We start from the raw sequence: 8,281 nt of genomic DNA, 5'->3' as shown, positions 1-8,281 counted from the left end.
AATCCCCAATCTCTTCATCTCATACATGGGAGAACTGATACCTGCTCCTAGGGTTGTTGTTTGTACAAACAACAACAACAACAAAAAAGCCACTATTTTGACATTAGATGTAGACCTGCCTTCTCACCCATGCAGGACCAGCCCTTGGGTCCTGCTGCGTCTTTAGTCCAGTTATTCAATCACACGCAACATTGCTTGATTTTTTTTTCTCTTTTAAGACTTTACTATAGTTTTTCCTATAAAGACAGAGTAGAATGTTAATATTTTTTTGTTCCACATCAATCCACCCTAAACATCTTTACCAGAATTGATTTCCAGTTTATTTTTTTCTTGCTACCTCTATCCCACCAGACATTGTTTCTCTGTCTTTTCCCCAAACAGAATATATCTTCTTCTCAATGGCTCTCAGCCATTCGGCTCTCTTCTCAAACTTCCATGCCTTGCCCCTCGAAAAGAAATTCCTAAAGTTTACAGGCCCAAGTGGGCAAAGGGATCCTTGAAAACCCCTGCCTCTGTAGGCTGAGATCAGTGCCCATTTGCATGAAATGGATTGTACTCGATTTGGGAAAAAGATGGACTTGATAAGCTATCTCTGAATATCAGCTGTGCCATGACAGAGAGATCATTTCTTTGAAACTAAAGGAGAAGAGAAAGAAGGAATTAGATGGCCTTCAAACAAGGAAAACACCTTACCAAATTTAAATCCTGTACAATCTTACAGAAGGCTAAGCTGCTGGGGTAAAAGTAACAATGCCTTGTAGCCGTGGACTATTTTTGTCATCCAGCTGCAGGGCATTTTACCAGAAATGGGTCTTGAGATGAACTACTTAGCAAGGTGAAAGAGGAGAATGTAAGTCACCACTATTAGTATAACTATTTCTTCCCAAAAGAAAAGTTACAATGATTGCAGTTACCGCCATATGCCCCCCACCAGAACTCAGCCTTTAAGATGTTACTGCATTGGTGTCATCAGTGAAATAAGTGAGCCATCAAGAAGAAGGAGATGTGGGGCACCTGGGTGGCTCAGTTGGTTAATCAGGTTAAGCATCTAACTCTTGATTTCAGCTCAGGTCATAATATGCTCATAAAATCAAGCTGTGCATTGAGCTCCACCCCCAAATGAAGATTCTCCCTCCTCTCTGCCCCTTCCCTTCTCTCTGTCCCTGTTTTTCTCTCTCTCTCCCTCTCTCCTTCTCCCTCTCTCTCCCTCTCTTTCAAAAAACAAAAAAAAGAGGGGGATGTGGTCTTGGCACATCCTTTTCCAGATGATCTTCCTTTACTTCTCACTCCCCTTTTGCTTCCAGGAATTCCCCTAATTCCATAAATGCCTGGTAATCCCCCCGAAGCTTGGTTTTTCTTATATTGCCTTACTCTAGAATGATCTCCCCACCTACCTCCACCTATACACGCCCAGATCTCACCTATCCTTCAAGGCTCAGCGCAAGAAGAGTTGACATTTTCTGAGTCCATGCTACATCCTAGGTACTAATTAGTTGCTTTATTTGCATTAACTCCCTGAATTCTCATGCCAACCCTAAGAGGAGCACCATTTCTATCCTAATCTTACAGATGAAGCAACCGAGGCCCAGAGAGGTTAATGGACTTGCCCCAAATCAAACAACTAATACAAGGCAGAGTCAGGATATGAAGCCTAGGATATGACCCCAGAATCTCATGCCCTTAACTTTTATGCTCAGTGCCTTCTGTGGCTGTCCCCCTGGAATGTTCTACCTCTCCTTGGAGCTTCCCATTAAATTCACTTTTCCTAAGTCTGTCCACATTCTACCTTGCACTGAAAAAGTCCCTCTTCCTTTGCCCCTACTAGATTGGGTGAGGGTTGTACCCACATAAGTTTTATCTGTTTACTTAAAAAATAAGTATACAGTAGGGTCTCAATAAATATAAGAGCATAGGCAGGGTGGATCAGAACCAAACCTCACAATTTTTCTGCAGGATGGCTGTGCTCATTTTAACATTCAAGAGGTCACTCTCAGACAGTGGAAATCTAGGGAAATATTCTGTGGTTAAACAAGGGATTCCCCCTCCCCAAACCCTTCTCTCCTCTAGGTAATATTTGGGCTGCAAATGTTGGCTTGCAAGCAGACTGATTGTGTGTTGGGGACTTAAAAGAAAAGAAAAGAAACAAACAAACAAAAAAGTAGATTTGTCTCCACAGCAGGAAATGAGGAGACAGAGAGAGAGAGGAGGCAACTGTCAAGAAGCCAATTTGTTTTCTCAAACATGAAAGGAAAAAAATACAAATATAATTTAACCAAAAAATTATCTCCAAACACCCAGGGAACCCCCTGCCTGTCCAAATAGAGAAAACACACAAACATCCTATGTGTGTTCTTGTGGGTTGTTAATTTGGTGCAGGCGGTGTAGGAGAGCAGCGTTGTGAGCCCAGCAATGCACATACACTAGGCCAGAGCAGAGGAGCCAGAAAATGGAGGATGCATGAGGCTAGCAAAGACTGTGTGTCCAAAGATCCAGAGTTGTGAACAATTTCAGTGCACACATGGTATGCCAGTTGGGGATTCAGATCTCCTAACACTGTCAGCTCTTGACTAAAATACCTTTGGCTTTCCCAAATTTGATACTCCCAATCACCTGGAATGATCGTTAAAAACGAATTTCCAGCCTCTATCCCAAGCCTCTTGAGTCAGAATCTCTCCCAGAAGCACTCTGAAATCTTTAAATTCAACAAGCACCTAATGTTTTGTAGGGCCAACTGAGTCAGGGAATCATGGCCTTGGGCAGTTGGAGTTAGATTCCTTTTTTTTGGCAGGCTCGGGTGCAGGGATTAGAATGTCCATGTCCCCAGGGTAGAAGGAAGCCAGATTCGAAATCAGGAGACCAGCAGGTCATGTAAACTCTCTGGGCCTCACGGACCCAGTGTGTGAAGTTTCTTTGCCACATTTACACCTTTTCTACTACATCTAGGCTCATGCTGTGCTTTCTGAAGTTGAACTTTTGGTTTAGGAGGGGATGTTTACAAACAGCTATCTCATCGTGACCACCTAACTACAAGGGCTGAGGCCTCTCCGAAACAATTCCTGGCACAAAACTACTAGTACTGGGTCTGTAGGAAGGAGCACTGTGGCAGCCAGTTTTCAATATGGCCTCAGAAGATTCTATCCATCAGCCATCATGCTGCCATCTTAGATAATCCATGATGGTAGAAAATCATTTTGCAGAAATAGCATTTATGACTGAGGCTAGTCAGAAATGATATTGTAGCCTCTACTTTGTTCTTGTGTATCATTGGGTAACTCTCTCTAGGGGAAGGGAGCCCCCATATTGTGAGAAGTGCAGAAGCTCTATGGAGAAATCCACATGGCTAGGAACTGAGGCTTCTTGCAACAATCAACTTCAGTCTGCCAATTGACCCACCTTGGAATCAAACTGTCCAGCCCCAGTAAAACCTTTAGATAAGAGCAGCCCAGGCCAACATCTTGACTATAATCTTCCAAGAGACCTTCAGCCAGAACCACCTTAGTAAACCTCTTCTGAAATTCTGATCCACAGAAACTGTGTGAGTTACTGTTATTTTAAGCTGCTGTGTTTTGAGTTAATTTGTTATGCAGTAATAGATAAATATACCATCTCTCTCACCCTTGTTTGATAATGGCTTAAAGGGGACCTAGGAATGGATGGTCCACGTGGGTCCTAGCTGGCATAATAACAACTAACGTGTATCAAAGGAATACTAACCACTTTACATGGTTATCATTAAGAGACACTCAGCATCATTCCCATTTTATAGATGAAGTTATAAGGTTCAGAGAAGTCAATTAATATGTCCAAGGCCTCTGATTTAATATGGTGAAGTCAGAACTTGAAAGAAGTTCTCCAAAAGGAATCCTCTCTCTTTATGTTTTAAGGATGAGTACTATTCCGTTGTATGTATATACCTCATTTTCTTTACCCATTCATCTGTCAATGGACATTTAATTTACTTCCACATGTTGGCTACCGTGATAATGCTACAGTGAACATGAGAGCAGATACCTCTTTGAGATCCTGATTTCAATTATTTTGGATAAATACCCAGAAGTGGGATGGCTGGATGATATGGTTGCTCTATTTTTAATTTTTTGAAGCCTTAAAAAGGAAGGACATTGTGTAATATATGACAGCATGGATGAACCTTGAAGGCATTATGCTGGGTGAGATATGCCAGTTACGGAAGACCAAGTCCTATATGATTGTAATTACATGAGGTATCTAAATAGTCAGACACATAGAAGCAGAGAAGAGAAAGGTGGTTTCCAGGGGCTGGGGTAATGGGGAGCTGCCATTCAGAGGGTATAATGTTTCAGTTATATAAGATGAGTAATTCCAGAGATCTGCTGTATAACACTGTGCCTGTAGTTAACAATACTGTATTGTACACTTAAAATGTGTTAAGAGGGTAGATCTCATGTTAAATGTTCTTACAATAAAAAGAAAGAAAGGCGAAAGAAAGAAAGAAAGAAAGAAAGAAAGAAAGAAAGAAAGAAAGAAAGAAAGAAAAGGAAAGAAAGAAAAGAGTTTTCCACTCTGGGCGTGCTTACTGTAGAGTCTCCAGGCACTTTGTATCCATCTCAATCCACCCCGGTTGAGGATATTCCATCTCACTAAGCCGTGGTGTACACATCTGTGCGAAGGGAGTATGTTAAGATGCCCCTTGATCTGTATGCATGTAGTGGGAGGAGTACAGCTTCAAGTACAGGCTCTCTGAGCCTCAGTCGCCTCATCAGTAAAATGGAAATAGTAACTACTTCCCAGAGCAGTTGGAAGAATTCAGTCTCACAAGGTACATGCCATTGTTTTATAAACTCTAACAGCTAACGCCAAAGCAAATTATTGTTTTTATCATGATGATTAGTGTCTTCATTTATGCCAAGCTCGTAGAGATTATTGGATTAAAAATGCCAATTATGACTGCCCATCCAGGGTCTACGTAAAGGCTCTGAGCTTTAAAGGCAGTCGATGCATCCTTCTTTCCTAGAACACAAAAGAAACATCGAATAGCTATTTATTGTCTTGCAGCCATAATTGATTAAGGGATAAGAGTTGTTTTGTCAATCTTCCACTGCAGTCCTTGAATAAAAGGTTAGTAAATAATAATGATTAAAAAAAAAAAAACACACAATGCATTCTCTCTTGAATCCTGCCCACGCAGCCTCTCTTACTTACAGCTCTTTGAAAATGGTCTTTACTAATATCAACTTCTGGAAAAAATGTTTCTTATATTGAATCATCAGTAGTAGAGAAAAAAGCAAATTAAAGCAATTGCCTTGTCTCCCTACCCTTGGGACCCACCCTGGTGTAGATGACAGAGTTGGGGACAGAGAGTGGAGAAGAAAGGGAGGTGAGGGAAAACCCAGGCCCACAATTTCCAAGCCAGAGGGACATTATTTCTTTAAAATTAAAAATCACAAATCAATTCCATTCAAACTCTAAGAGCAGAAAGGAATGGGGATTTGACTGGCAATGTTTAGAAATAAACGATTTCTGGAAATTGATTGTAACTTAAAAATTGAGAGGTTCTGCCTTTTTGTTTGTTTGTTTTGTTTGTTTTGTTTTTAATGTGAAAGTTATTGTCAAATTGGTTTCCAAAAGAGACTCTTAAAAACTGAGAATAAACTGAGGGTTGATGGGGGGTGGGAGGGAGGAGAGGGTGGGTGATGGGTTCTGCCTTTTCAAAGTAAAAAAGAAGTACAATTTCTACTCACTGCGAACACCCTGTCTCATCAGCTCTGCCCACTCCCATTTCGTGGGCATCCTCCTGATCTCCCCCTTCTGTAGCTGGGATGCAGGCTTTCTGCTGGACTGCAGCCTGCTAGACTGGGGGCTGAGCTCTTCCGGTCCTCCAACTTGTCCCCCCTCCCCGCCACTGGCACACAGGCCTTCCTTCCTCTTCTCTGGAGGCTAGCAGCTTCTGACCCTAATCCTCCTTTCCCCCCACCAAGTTTCTGCTTGAGACTAACAGAAAAGAGGGTGGAAAAGAAGGATGATAGAAGATGAAAGGTGAAGAAGAAAGATGAAACCGTGGCTGTTAAGACCAAGAAAGGGGAATGGGGCGCCTGGGTGGCTCAAAAGGGTAAGCATCTGACTTCGTCTCAGGTCATGATCTCACGATCTGTGAGTTTGAGCCGAGTCAGGCTCTGTGCTGACAGCTCGGAGCCTGGGGCCTGCTTCGGATTCTGTGTCTCCCTCTCTCTCTGCCCCTCCCCTGCTCACGTTCTGTCTCGCAGAAATAAATAAACATTAAAATTAAAAAAAAAAATACCAAGAAAGGGCAAGACAGAGAATATGTGGGGGAGGGGTGGAAATTAAGGGGTCAGAGAAATACAGGGGTTAAAAAAATCTAGTTTGAAACTCACTCTTTGCCATTGACTCCAACCCAATCGTTTCCCACACCCTAGGGATCTCTGGGAATCCTATTTATTCCCCCCCCCCACTCTCTCTCTCCCCTCCCTTTCTCTTCCCCAGTCTCTGCCTCATACCCCACACAGCCAAAAATGATGGCCCGTGCCAGCACCACCGCGTTTCTCACTGTCACCTCCAACACACACACACACACACACACACACACACACACACACACACACACGACCACACTGGCAGTCTCACACCCCCTTTCCCTTCCTGTATATTGTCTTAGGGGCTCTGGTGACACATATTTGTTTCATTTTCCACCATCTCCTCTCATTGCCTTTGCCCAGTGGGACAACAGGCCATCACAGGCACAGTCCTCACAGAGAATATATTTGAGGAAAACTGGCGGATGGGGCATTATAAGTCCTCTTAATTTAAAAAAATATGGGTATAACTCCAAAGGGGCTTCATTCTTTATGGGCTACACCTCTGAACACATTTAATTATCTCTAGAGATAATGGACAGACTAGAGATTTAGAGGGAAAATACCTGTCGTGTAGGCTTCAAAGGCTACCGGCCTCCCCTAGAAGCCCGTCCCAGCAGCTCTGGCTTCCGCTCTGGGGCAGCCTCCGAAATTTCCTGCCATTTTTTTTTTTCAAACATACCCTTCAAAGGTACCTCATACCCTCCAGAGGTTGCGCAAAGCCTTTTGTGGCCCTGCACTGCCATCGTGTGGTAAAAGTTAGAACTGCACCCACTTAAAGCGAGAAAACCGATGAGCACTTCTTTGTAGGCATAGGCGACAGGGTCGAGGATCAGGGCAGACCGCCAATAGATCATAAGTGGGGTACCTTCCTGTTTCTGTAAGGTGTGATGGCATATTCTGCAAAGGACATTTGGATGTCTTCCACACATCTTTCCATCCGCTAGTCCCTTTTCATGGAAGGCCTTTCCCCACAAGCTGCTCCAAGTACTCTACTGGAGTAGAGTACTTGCCCATGTGTCCAAGCACAACTAACCTCTCCAGTCTTCACACATTTATTGTATTTATGGCATTTGCCTAAACTCTAAACTGTATGGAAATAAATGTGCTTGTGTCTCTCTTCCCTACCAAGAAGTGGACTGACAGTTGTCAGTGACTGTGGATTTTTCACACTTTGCGAATAGTTGGAAGTCTTTGAATGCATGTTGAAGGAAGGAGAAAATACTGCAGATAAATGACTCACTAATTCCTTAGCTGTCCACCTTTACTTACCTGATGACCCCTTCCTTATTCTTCCCGGTGCAGAGCTGAGCATTGCCGAGGATATGTCTAAGAAGCTCTGGACTGGGAATCTGAACTAGACTTTGTAGATGGAAGATATCTACATGCTCCTTGAGCATGTCGTTTTCCCCCTCTCAGCCTTACTTTTCCCAGCTGCATAGAGAAGAATAAATCAACCTAATCATTAAGCTCCCATTCAGGCAGATGTCAGGGTAGATTTAAACAAACCTATGGTATAGCCAGTAGAACTGTGAGTGTACAAAGAGAAAAGATGCACCATAGTTTTAATCTTTCCCCGTTTACCCCAAGGCACAGGGCTTGGTTATACCGATAAGGCACTCAATGAACATCCAGAAGAAAACATTTAATGGAAGCAAAACAAATCGTAGTAAATAAAAGCAAAATGGCAACACAGTCAATGTGTGTGAACAACATCACGTAACACTGCATGATATGCGTGGTCACGTTTGGATTTCCTATCTCCTGACACAAGCGTGCTGCAAAAAAAATATGTGTCAAGAGCCGGTGACATTAAGTGGAGGCTGTGGTCATCTCTTCAGAGAACACTTCTTAGAAGGCTTTTACTTCCTAAAAGAATCAGGCTCCAGATAAAAGGAGAGGGTGGTGTTTGAGATGTGGCGAGGACAGCT

Source organism: Panthera pardus, unplaced genomic scaffold (genome assembly GCF_024362965.1).
Source record: "Panthera pardus isolate Hobbes unplaced genomic scaffold, ASM2436296v1 HiC_scaffold_20, whole genome shotgun sequence".
Taxonomy (NCBI): Eukaryota; Metazoa; Chordata; class Mammalia; order Carnivora; family Felidae; genus Panthera; species Panthera pardus.
The sequence above is the reverse complement of the archived record's forward strand: the minus strand, read 5'-3'. Positions refer to the sequence as shown.